This window comes from Heloderma suspectum, chromosome 1, assembly GCF_057233095.1.
Source record: "Heloderma suspectum isolate Gila_16-S chromosome 1, 16-S_ref, whole genome shotgun sequence".
NCBI lineage: Eukaryota > Metazoa > Chordata > Lepidosauria > Squamata > Helodermatidae > Heloderma > Heloderma suspectum.
Window position 1 is genome coordinate 406,011,826 of NC_139458.1, and position 12,869 is coordinate 406,024,694.

Consider the following 12,869-nt stretch of genomic DNA (forward strand, 5'->3'; position numbering starts at 1 on the left):
AGGAAGGCCTTCCACAACATCGGGGCAGCTACCGAAAAGGTGGATGCTAATCTCACATCCACAGATGATGGTATCCTCAGTAGGTTGACAAGATCTTTTAAGAACACAAGTAACAATACCCAGGGGCAGTGGGGAGGTTCATGTCCTAGCATGAGGTGGAGGAAGGCGTCCGCCTCAGGCAGCAGAAGCGATGGGGAAGTGTTGGAGGAATGAGCTGTTTGTGTCACATGGCCTGCCCTGCACCCCTCCACCCCAAGCTAGCCTGTTCCCCTCACTCGCAGTAGAGGCTGTTGTCTTGTTGGAAGTCAAATTCAACTGCTAGTCCAATCAGCTTCTGTATGTGAAATGACAGGGCGAGGGGGAGCACCATCTTGTCCTTCACCTCAGGCAGCCAAATGTCTTAGGCTAGGCCAACACTATACTACCCATTTCTTTTGTGAAGACTATTAGGCTCTGTCCCCTTCCTTTTTAAAATTTAACTTTATTTAAAACATTTGTATACTGCCTTTCTGGAACCAATCAAGGTGGTTCACAAAAATTCAGAAAACACAAAGCATAAACAAATAAAGACATAGCAAAACATTCAAGACAACCTTAACCTTTAGCCAACCCTCTCGGTTTTTCCCTCTTCTTCATAGCATTATGTCAGGGGAAGAAATGGCAGGAAGACTCTTTGGATTAAACAGAAGTGTCTGTACAGTCAGCAGGAACAGTTTTGTTTGCGAAACTGTTTATTTAGGAAAGACTTAGCGTCTCAGTGTTTGCAAATAGTATGTTTTTATAGACTAGAACAAAAATGAGTTCAGTATGTGAAAAATAAACCCATGTCTTTACATTCAGAGTCACCTTAAAAAGAAATCCCTTCTAGGTGGTTTCCACTGTCAATGAACATAGATTCTGGTGTGTTAACTTCTTTCTTTACAGAAGCATGCATTCAGGCCGACTTATGTGTTTAGGAGATGTCAGAGTTTCCATCATATTCCAACATTGGGGGATTGTATAATTAAAGACAGTTGTTTTTAAAACTTAGTTTTTAAGAATCCTGGGGTTCCTCAGAGGCTCAAGAGACTGGTAATTGTGGAGAAGCTGCCCAGAACATAATTTGTCCACCACTACTGATCTTCCCTTGCAATTCATAGCCCAAGGAGGTTGGTTATGTTCTCAAGTGAATTATCATTAGGGCAAGATAAGAGCTAAGCTCTAGGAAGCATACCAGAATCCTTTGCAACATACAGAGTTTCCACGGACAAGACAGTGTCTGGGTTTGGTGGCTGAGATCGGGTGGAGGAAAATTAATCAGACAGAACAGGAGTCATTATGGTTGTAAATCAGTAACAAAAATTATCTAATAAGAATTTCAGCCAAAATTTGGGAAAGCTGGGGTGGGGGATGGGGACACACACACCAGATCACCATTTTTGTTGCTTCCCACTGGTAGCCAGCATTTCCCCACCCCACCCAGAAGCCCTCTTGGTCAGTTTTTCAAGAAAAAAGGTATCTGTCAGCCAGCTGCTGCAAGGAAGTTCACTGCTGCCATCACCTGTGGTAAATTCACCACATAGACACAGAACTCACCCCCACCCATCATTGCCAAACCTCCAAAATGCCTCCCATTTCACTGCTTTCAAAGGGGGAGGCAAGATCAAGGGAGCGGCCATCTCAGCTCAGCTGAGATGTGCGAATCAGTAAAACATGAGATTGTCAAGGTTCTCTGCTTGAAGCTCATTCTAACTCGTCTTCATATCACATTGCGAGCTTTCTTTTCTTTTTCTCTTCACACAAAAGTATGTATTTTTGTACATATTTTTTTCTAAATGTATGTACTTTCTTCCATCAATTAAAGCATGTTTGTGCACATTTTTCCAAAGTACACATTCTTTCAGGCACAGTTTTCAAATATACACATTTCTGAATGCAAGGACTTCGACCGCTGGTTGCATTCAGGTCTACGTTCAGTTTCATGAGGTGTAAACTGGGTAAATCCTGGTCAAAAATGAACTGAAATGAATTTCTCATACATCCCTAGCCCACGTAGATGACAGAAAGTAGGATCTGTGGGGATTAGAGATGCCATCATTCTGGGCCACCCTATCACGTCCATCAGATTTATAATACTATTATAATTTATTTCTTTAGCACCTTTGACTAGTCACCTACATGTCATATTAAACAAGCCCAATCCATGTCCTTATTTAAACATCACTATATTCTTCTGGCACTTTCATTCTGAGCACTTTCATGCCACGCAACATGTTAGTTCTGTCAGTTAATAGGAAGTTAACACAAGACTGACTTATGTGACTTGATTCTTTTGAGGGTCTTATCCACTTAATTCTTCTTCTTTTAAACCAAGTAGTTTTCTTAGCAATGTCTCAAGCGCCATTGTAGATGTGCATGATACCGTGAACCTATTCTGCTATGCAGGAACAGCCTGGCACAACATCAAATGGCAAGTTCAGTGCAGCAGCCCCCGTTCTTTGGAACTCCCTGCCCCTGGAAGTCAGGCAGGCATCAACACTGTTGTTTCTGGCACCTCCTGAAAGCAGCACTTTTCCAGGAGGCATTCCTTAATTGACCTGTCCTGGTTTCTATTGGCATTCTGTTTTTTAAAAAGCATAATTTTAATATGGTGTTCAAGGGCGCAATCTTATGGGGATAGGCGGCTGCCTATCCAATGCAGGGCAGGAGAAGCATAGAGGGGATAATTCCCTCCATGCTTCTCCTGCCCTGTATTTGCGGATAGATAGCCAATTTTGGCTGTCTAGCCAGGGGAAGGCAGAGTGGGGGAGGAGGAGGCTGCTGGACAACAAATAGGATGTGTTGTACAGGCATTTCCACCTTCCCCGCCCCAGAACACCGCCCAGAATGCCCTGTTTGGGCTGCTCCACACTCCTCTTCTGGGTGGGGAGTGCAGGGCTGTTCCACACTGCCTGCAAGGGAGCGTGGAAGGAAGGGAAGGGAAGGTCTCTGGGAACCAACCTCGGAGTGTGGGCTCTGAGGTCAGTTCCTGGAAAACTACATATGCTATGGCTGTCTAGCTGCTGACTAGTGGCCATAGGATTACTCCCTTAATCTTTTTATTCTTTCACTGTTTTATGTTTTGTGTTCAACGCTCCAAAATCAGTTTTAGATATGGAGCGGTATACAAATATTTGTAAATAAATAAATAAGTAAGTAAGTTCTTGTGCTGACACGAAGAGAAATCATCTTGTTTTTAAATCTTTGTAAAACCACCCCTGGCCTCTTTGATGAATGGCTACACTTTTTTTAAAAAAAATACATTATTTAAATACAAACCAAACCACCTTGCTCTGGTGCTTTGTGTTAGGGCCGCATAAAGCATCAACGTGGCTGTAGCACTTTGCAGAAGCCCCTGTATGATATACTTTTGTGATTGTAGTAGGAAGAGGCCAGAAAAGACGTAGAGGGAGAGGCGAGGCCATCCAAAGTGCCTTGTCATGCTAGTGCTGTGATTTGTGGGGGAGCTGGGATTTTAAGGGAGATCATAGCTCAGTGACAGAGAACATGTTTTGCAACTAGAAGGTGCATGACATCTTCAGTTATAAGGACTGCCAGAAGTTAGCAGGGCTGGGAAGGATTTCTGCCAGAGATGTTGGAGAGATACCAGCCTAGTGGCAGCTGGTGACTCCAGTTCCAGAGGGTGTGTGTGATTCCATTCTGGGTTTAAGTTGCCACCAGCCAAAACTCTAAAGGTTCTATCCAAGGTGCTGAACCTCATCCCTGAAATGGGTTCATCACCTTGGATAGCACCTTTAGAGTTTTGACTGGTTGTAACTAAAACCCCGAATGGCATCACTGCCCCTCCGGAACTGGAGTTGCCAGCCGCCACTGTACCAACTCTATTCAGCCTCAATGTATGAGGGCAAAAGGTGTGTATAGGGAGCCAGCAAGCCCTGCTGCCAATGTCCCCGAGCACGCCAGCCCTGCCCCTCTACTCCTGACAGTTGTGCATTCAACTTGAAGATCTGAAGGGTGATTATAAGTGTTTTCAGATGAACATTCTTAGAAGTGGGGATTGGCGAAGCTACCAGTTTTAGTTCTCTAAGTTTTGCATTTGACCAACCTTAAGTTCAGTTTGTCCCAAACTTTGAGAGCATTTTTCCAGTCTTCAATTCATCTCACAATTTATCTCACAATTCAATTCATACACATTCCTTGCCAGCACTTTTCTTAATATAATGCATTTTATTGTTATTTTCACAAATATATCCATGACTATATTTTCACAAATATATTTAGTGTGCACTTTCCCCTAATAAACACATTTTTGTACGTAATTTTTGATTGGAGAACCTCACTGCAAAATTCGGAGAAGTGCAAATTTTGAAGGATGACTGAGTTTTGGTTTACATGGTGTTTTCAAATGGCAAAGTTCTATAAGTTCACACTAAAGTGCACACTGAACAAATTTTTTCCCCAACCCTACCTGGAACCCTGATAATGCAGGATTCCTGATAAAGAGGAAGTTTCTAAGCACTTAGAATCTCCATACAGAGCTTTGTGCTGAACGCATGAAGATTAAGAACACACAAGGACATAAAAAGAGGCATGCTGGATCAGACCAAGGGTCCATCTAGTCCAGCGATCTGTTCACACAATGGCCAACCAGCTGTTGATGGGAGTCTCACAAGCAGGACATGAGTGCGACAGCAGTGCACCCTCCCATCCATGTTCCTCAGCGACTGGTGTACATAGGCATACTGCCTCTGATACTGGAGGTAACACATAGCCATCAGGACTAGTAGCCATTGATAGCCTTCCCTTCCAGGAAATTATCTAACCCCCTTTTAAAGCCATCCAAACTGGTGGCCATCACAGTGTCTTGTGGTAGTGAATTCCATAGTCTAGCTATCTTCTGTGTAAAGAAATACTTCCTTTTAGTAGAGCGGTGTGGCTTGTGTGCACTGGGGCATTAGCCCCTGACACATTTTGTGCCCTCATGCATTCAAGCTGAATGCCTGCACTGGGCTAATGCCTGAGTAGACAACATTGAGTTAGATAGACCTGGGTCAGAATATGGCAGATTCTTAGACAGCTGTGTCCTATTATCAGGGATAGGATACAACTTTAGCAGTTGCAGTACAAATATCTACACTGTCGGAGAAATAACCTAAGATTAGTATGAGGCAGTCTATTAGTGAACAAAAGACAGAATGAAAGAAAGAATCCAACAGCCCAATCCCATGCAGACTTAGGCATGCTTAAGTACCCAGAAATCAGTATTACACGTGCCTAATTCTGCATAGGATCAGGCTGTAAGAAACTGCTTTGTAGTTATGATGGCCAAAGCATCTGAAATATGCAAAGCTGGTGAGTTATGGGATAATGAAACATCATAGACCTCTTGGCAATGTCTGTTATGTCAAGAACTAAGACTACAGCACTTGCACTCCATGCTCCAGAATAGTTTTTGACTTCCATGAAACTGTACCCATACAGGAGCTGCTATATCTAAAAATATGGAGCGGTATACAATGACAGCGGATGAATACAAGAGACTGGTGAATCGCCTTCTCCTTTTCTAGAACACACCACTTTAGGGCTTGTCTACATGTTTTGTTCATGCAATACACACTCTCTTATTTCCAGAGAACTCCCATAGCATCTTTGTACCACCCACACATTCTTTGTACCATCTGACATCCAAATCATCTTTGTGGAACCAAACATCCAAATCCTCTGTAGCCTTATACTGATGGGTTAGGGACAATCAGTAGAGAGAAATAACTGCTCTTGATGATATTTGACCCTGAAGATATTTCAAATGCATGAAATATTAACATACCAAGTAGTCACTGACTGAAAAGTAACATTGTGAATAAGTCCATAGGCAAGAGGTACCACCAGCTATCTTAAACCTTGGCACTGTTTACCTCACAAGTATATGAATCTAGTGCAGGGGCAGGCTGAAGGTAGATCAAGATCTGCTGGAAGATCTTTGGGTGATTAGATCAGCAAGAGTTTCTGTCCCCCAGCTGTTTCAGAAAAGTAACAATAAAAATGCTACATACTGTTTTCTAAATAAGGCTGCTGAAGTGAGAAAAAAAAAAAAGCTTAGAGGAAATAAGGGAAGTGTTTGTGGGTGTGTGTGTTTGTGTGTGTGTATGTGTGTAAGGAATGTGAGCTCAGTTCTGGTACTGAAAACAAATTCTTGAGCTGCACATGTTTTCAGAGACACCCTGTTCCTTAATTGTAAAAATATGCAGGTCCCCTGAGCCACTATTTTAGGACACAGGAAGCTGCCTTATACCAACTCAGACTATTGGTCCATCTTCCTCTGCACTAATTCAATATTATTTGCAGCTCTCCATGTTTTCAGGCCGGTGTCTTTCCCACCCCTACCTGGGGGTGCCAGAGATTGAACTTTGGATTTCTTGCATGCACTTTTCCACTGACCTGTGGCCCTTCCCCAAATGCCATTTCATGTACACGATGATATTTGTATTGTACAGTTTGCAAGAAAAGTTCTCATTGGCATGTTTCCAACCACATGGCTTAACAGCTGGCCACATGAAGATCAGGTTGTTAGCAGAAGTAGCTGCATAAAACAGACTGAATCCAGAAGGTTGGCAAACTTTACTGAGGCATAAATGGATAGTCCCCTGGCTAAGTATAAAAAAACCACGACTACTACCAAGCATAGTGAAGATGCTAGGATTATACACAAGAAATCCAGGCTAAAAAGGAAACTTATTTGACTCTACCTGGCTTCTAGGCAACATTCTTCCCACACCTTTTCACCCCTGTTTGTACGCAAGGCTCTCTGATGCAACCACAGTTGTTAATTAGCTCTGCACCATAAGGGAGTAATCCTTTGCCCACTAGACAGCATCTGGGAGACATAGGGTATTTCAGTTTCTTGGATCTGAGCTCAGAGACAGGAAACTGTGCTCCCCACCCACTTGCAGCCAGCATGGAGGGAACCACGCTGGCTGCTGTTACGAGCTTGCAAATGCACACTTGTAGGCAGGGAAAGGGTGTGTTCCTGGGGGCGGGGAGGGGAGGAGACTGGTGACATGGGAATATGAGGTCTCCTCAGCCATCCCCAGCATCCTTCCCTCCCCCCTCTCCAAAGTCTCTGTTAGATGGCTAAAATGCAGAGCAGGAGGTGTGAGGGGCCTCCTGGTCCGCATAGGATACTCATAAGCCTCCAACTAAATGACCCCTGTTATTGCACCTACTGACTGCATCAAAAAGTCCAAGAACAAATTAACCCTTAGCTTGCACCTTTATTTGGTGTGAACCCCTGCCAGCATTGTTCCAATGCAGGGAAGTTGAAAGATGAAAGATGAAATGACATAATCTAACCATTTATTTGCAAGCAAATGAAGTGGAGAAAACATGAAGCAATAAATGCTCAACTATTCCTCATATAAACCTGAAGATCTGATGCATGGCCCATTCAAGTCATGAAAACATTATCTACAAGCTTCTCAATTTCAGCTCTAGTTGTGTTTCATGTAAATAATATGAAACATGTTCTCAGATATCAACAGTGGGTTCTGAAAAATTCATTCAAAATGTGCAGAACTGGGGAAGTATCCAATGTTAATTCTACAGAGAGTAGATCCATTGAAATGAATGAGACTTAAGAATGAGACAACTAAAGTCCCATTCATTTCAATGAGTCTGCTCTACATAGGACTAACCCATGGAATGTAGTAAGTTGAAATCAATATAGTTATTGAAAATGAAGACAATTGTCATAGAGTATTGCTGTTACCTAGAGACTTTGATGATGATGATGATAGAATACGTTTCACATTCTGCTGAATATGTTTCAAATTACTGATGGAAGTTCTTGAGGAAGGTTATAATTTTTTTTTAATTGATGGAGAATTAATTTTAAATACCCAGGAGTAATTTTACATTGTTTTCCTTAAGTTTACTAGAAAAGGGACCAGAATCATCAGACCTCCTCATAGATCGTTGGATACTCTATAGTAAATTCAGAAGGATGTAGCATTCAAGGCTTCACAGGTCCAGAGGACAAGTTTGGTTGGTATTGGCATGAGGACATTGATGGGAAGCTGCTGAGAAGCAAATGATAGGTTTCCTTCAATAGGTTTCCTGATAGGTTTCCTTCAAGAAGCAGATTGGAAATGCTCCTTTGCCATTCTGGAAAGCACATGGGGTAGCAATTCAAGAATATTTATATGCAATACATGTAGATGCTCATAGCTTCTTTTCCTTACAAGTGAACAAACTTTGATTTAAAAAATTTGGTAGGGCAACCAGGGAATAGGTGAAGCTGATCCCAGAACATACGTAGATGGCAGGTGGTTCTTGTGAACTGCCACAGGAAGTGGTATCAGGTAGGATTGTTTTCATACACATATCCAATATGATATCACATGTAGAAGTGTGTGTGTGTGTGATATGTGTCCCATTCTGTGGTCCCTTGAAGCTTGCAGGGGAAGCTGGCAGTGTCTGATGCAGTCAGAACAAGGAAATAACAAAATAGAATCTTGAATAGCTCCAAGTGGATCCTGCTGGTTCTCTCCTACTACAACAATAAGAGGATGTTGTCTCAGCAGGGAGCTAACACCAAGTGAAGCCTTATGTAGGCTGACATGTCCTGTAGTGTGGTCAGCTCTGCCCCTCCTGGAGGAGCTGAATGGAGTGTTAAAGGGCCCTCACCTATTTTGTAGCCTGTGAGGCTGGGAAGACAGAGGTTCTGCTGGGGATTTATCCTCTGAGCCAGAGGATGATGACAGAGTTGGGTCTTCTGGACAGAAGGGCCCTGAATAAGGCACTGACCTTCCTACTTCTGAGGACGTAGCCTATGCCTCATCCTCATCAGAATCCTCTGCATATTGAAAGGTCTGGGGGGTCTGACAATATGTGGTCTCTACATGGTGTTCATAATGTGTGTTGTTCAGTCGTTCAGTCATGTCCGACTCTTCGTGACCCCATGGACCATAGCATGCCAGGCCTTCCTGTCCTGCGCTCTCTCCTTGTGATATGTTCCATGGGGTTTTCTTGGCAAGAATACTGGAGTGGGTTGCCATTTCCTTCTCCAGTGGACCACATTTTGTCAGAACTCTCTGCCATGACCTGTCCGTCTTGGGTGGCCCTGCATGGCATAGCTTATGGCTTCACTGAGTTACGCAAGCCCCTTCGCCGCAACAAGGCAGTGATCTATGAAGGGGTCATAATGTGTAGACCAGTCCTAAATGGGAAGAAGCCCTATGTAAATCCTTTCAGAATGTCCCATCTTAGACATTCTGTTGGTGCCCTAGGCCCAGTCTGCCAGCACTTCCTTACCTCAACTAGGGATGGGGGACTCTTCTGAAGCTCTCCTCATATTGTCTCAGGATTTCCTCCCAAAACATCAGGGGGAAAATTGGGGAAATCCTGAGGCAATCAAAAGATTTTCTCCCCCTTCTGCCAACCATCCCAACTGCCCCAAACACTCCTCCCATCCCTTGAACACAATAGTGACAGAAACAGAAAAGTGGAGGCGGGGGGATACTTTCCCCTTCCTTTTTCAAGCTCTCCTGAAAGAACTGCACCTCCCATAATACACTGTATCCCATCATTCATGCAGCACATCAGGAAGGGGATAGAGAAAGAGAAGGATGGAGAGGGGACAATTCTCTGTCCCCCTCCTCTTCTGTAACTGGTGCCACCACTGCTCCTCTCCTGGGAAGGGAGATATGTGTCTTTTGCTGGGGGGGGGGGAGGCATTGTTGAGGATGCCTTGACTAAAATAGGTAAGGGATGCAAAACTTTCTCTCCAAGTGTTTGGCACTTGATCTGAGCAGGGAAAGGGACTTTAGGGGTGGCAGATGCAGGGCATTTTGGAGAAGGTTCTTCAGGGATTCATTTCCAAGCCATGATCGAGCAAACTCCTGTTACATACCCCAAGTCTCAACCTTTCTGATTTGCTTTCCTGAGTCCATAGTTCCTATCCACCTTTCCTGATATAAAAGGAACTGCATCATCAGACAACAGTCTCTGCTCTCCCATCTGCTTGACCATAGGCCTTATGTCACCCCTAAAGGGAATAGGCTGGGATCTAGTGGTCTAGTGAGATGGCAGCCCTATGGATTTGTTCTTGTTGGTCCAGTTGGCTTGTGGGGGTAATTTGTATAAATGAAAATGGTGTGGAGTGAAGGGTTAAATACAATGCTAGCTATGACGAGTCATAGCTGAAAGTTGGGAAATTGTAGAACTTTTGACATTGAAATCATGGCATATGGAATTATGGCTAATAGCCATGGAAGAAAAATAGACATGCCAACTGAAGTTAGCTAAAGGCAAAGGCAAAATATCTGACTTTATAAAATATGGAAGGATTTTATTCTATATACTGATCAGGGACATATACAGTAGTATTTGTCAAAGCCTTTCCTCAGATTATGGGAAAGAGACTAAATATAGACAAGGTATATTGAAGAATTATAATGAAAATGCTTTTGCAGCCTATGGATTCCACTTATATCTTGGTCTGTAAAGTAAAGCAGAAGAATATGAATAGATGTTAAATGTGCTACCCCCTGTCAATAATTAGATTTAAACTTAATGTATTTCTTTTTATCCATTTCCTTTCTTTCTTTTCCTTTTCTTCTTCTTGCTGGTTTCATCAATTTAGTTTTGGAAAACTAATAAAATCTTTACAACAAAAATACAGTGGAGGCTGGCAGTTCTGATTTCGGTGGGGTCGTGAATCCATTCTGGGTTCCAGTCAGGACCAGCCAGAATTCTAAAGGAGCTATCCAAGGTTCTGAACCTATTTGCGGGAGAGGTCTCAGCACGTTGGATAGCTCCTTTAGAGTTCTGGCTGATTCTGACTGAGACCCAGTATGGATTCACAGCCCCACTGAAGTCGGAGCCACACGCCTCTACTGTTTAAATACCCCCGCCCCTTCTGCTTGTACTGCTACTACATTAAAAAAAACAGAGCCCTGCAGCTGTTTTAAAGTTTTGTTTTGTTTTTTTAAACGTATCTGAAGATCCAATCACATATCTCCCCCATCATGTCAGTTTTGGTTCACAGACCCCTTCCACTGAAGGACCTAAGGCCCCATAACATGTGTGTTGTGCTGCTATATTCCTGATAATGATGCGCTAAAAAAAGGACCTAGCAAAATAAATGTGTGTGTGGGGGGGGGGGGAGGTCAAGAGCAGGGCAATGAAACTGCTTTGGCCTGAGGGCCTTATGAGGAAAGAGGCTAAAAGGGATCTTTTTTTATTTAGCCTCTAAAGATGATGAGTCAAGGGAGATAGGAGTAATGAGTGGGGGAGGGGGAAACCCACCCAGGCTCTTTGTTGTCTCTGTCCCACAGCACAAGAACAAGCCAGAGATATAAGGAAATTAAAAGGCAATAAATATGAACCAGGCCATCAAAAGATGTTCTTCTGTTTCCAAAAGGTTGAAGACAAGGTTAGATAGTCAAAAGGTTCATATATTACTGGCGATCTCATACAGTCTGTGTTCTTTATGGACAGCCTCTGCCTTGAAAGCAAACATGGTTTGCCTTAGGGAGGGCTGATCTCAAGAATTCAAGAAAGGACCAAAGAACAGAGCTTGGAGGTGGGTCTGAAGGTGGAGGCCAGCAGACCCTGGGAAGTCAGGGGCAGAGCTAATATCCAATATGATTTTTTCATGTATTATTTATTTATTTGTTACATTTATATCCCGCCTTTTTTCCTCCTTAAGGAACCCAAGGCGGTGTACGTAATCCTCCTCTCCATTTCATCCTCACAACAACCCTGTGAGGTAGGATGGGCTGAGAGTCTGCGACTGGCCCAAAGTCACCCAGTGAGCTTCCATGGCCGAGTGGGGACTAGAACCTGGCTCTCCCAGCTCCCAGTCCAGCACTCTAGCCACTACACCACACAGGCTCTGTTTTTTCTGTTTCTTCCTGGGCTGATGAGTACAGTGTGCTGAGCCTGCACTTGGGTGGAGGAGCCACACAAGAAACTGTATGTGTGTGTGTGGGGGGGGGCAGTTTTCACAGCTGCTGAAGGTTGCCATTGGCACACCACCACTTTCTTCTGAGACACGCTCTCTTTTTCCTTCTGGGCCCCAGGTATTCGGCTCCCGTCTGTTCAAGTGAGTGTGTGCGAGCTCAAAAGCCTGGTTGCCCAGTGCATCTCATCCCTGGGCCACAGTTTGTCAGTTCATTTATTTAATGTACTTTTAAACCACCCAAAAAGTTTTCTGGGTGGTATACAATAAATCACAAACATAAAATACGAACATTGAAACAAAATAAAAATAAAATGAGCACAAAATAAAACCATTCAAGCACATCAAACCAAATTAAAAACAGCTGCAGAATAAGGTACTGAAGGTAGTCCTGTGCTGAACCCTGCCCCCTACTTTCACAAAATCCTTCCCTCCCTGTCAAAGAAGCATTGTTTTTTCTGCTTCTTTTCCAGGAAGGGGGAGAATCGTAAGGATTTTCTTCCTGGGAAGGAGTATTTATTTATTTATTACATTAATGTCCTGCCTTTTTTCCTTCTTAAGGAACCCAAGGCGGCATACGTAGTCCTCCTTCTCCTCCATTTTATCCTCACAACAACAACCCTGTGAGGTGGGTTGGGCTGAGACTCTGCGACTGGCCCAAAGCCACCCAGTGAGCTTCCATGGCCTAGTGGGGACTAGAACCCAGATCTCCTGACTCCCAGTCCAACACTGTAGCCACTACACCACGCTGGCTCTCTAGTTCCATTTACCTTTCAAGTGTAGGAGTGGCAGAGGGTTCTTCTTTTTGGTGTTTTATTGATTTATTTCAAAAAGCCGCACCCACTATTACAGCATTGCAGGCCTCATAGTACAGAGGGTTTTAGCTGACAACGGTTCTTGGAATGCCCAGGAGACCATGTGACATCACACA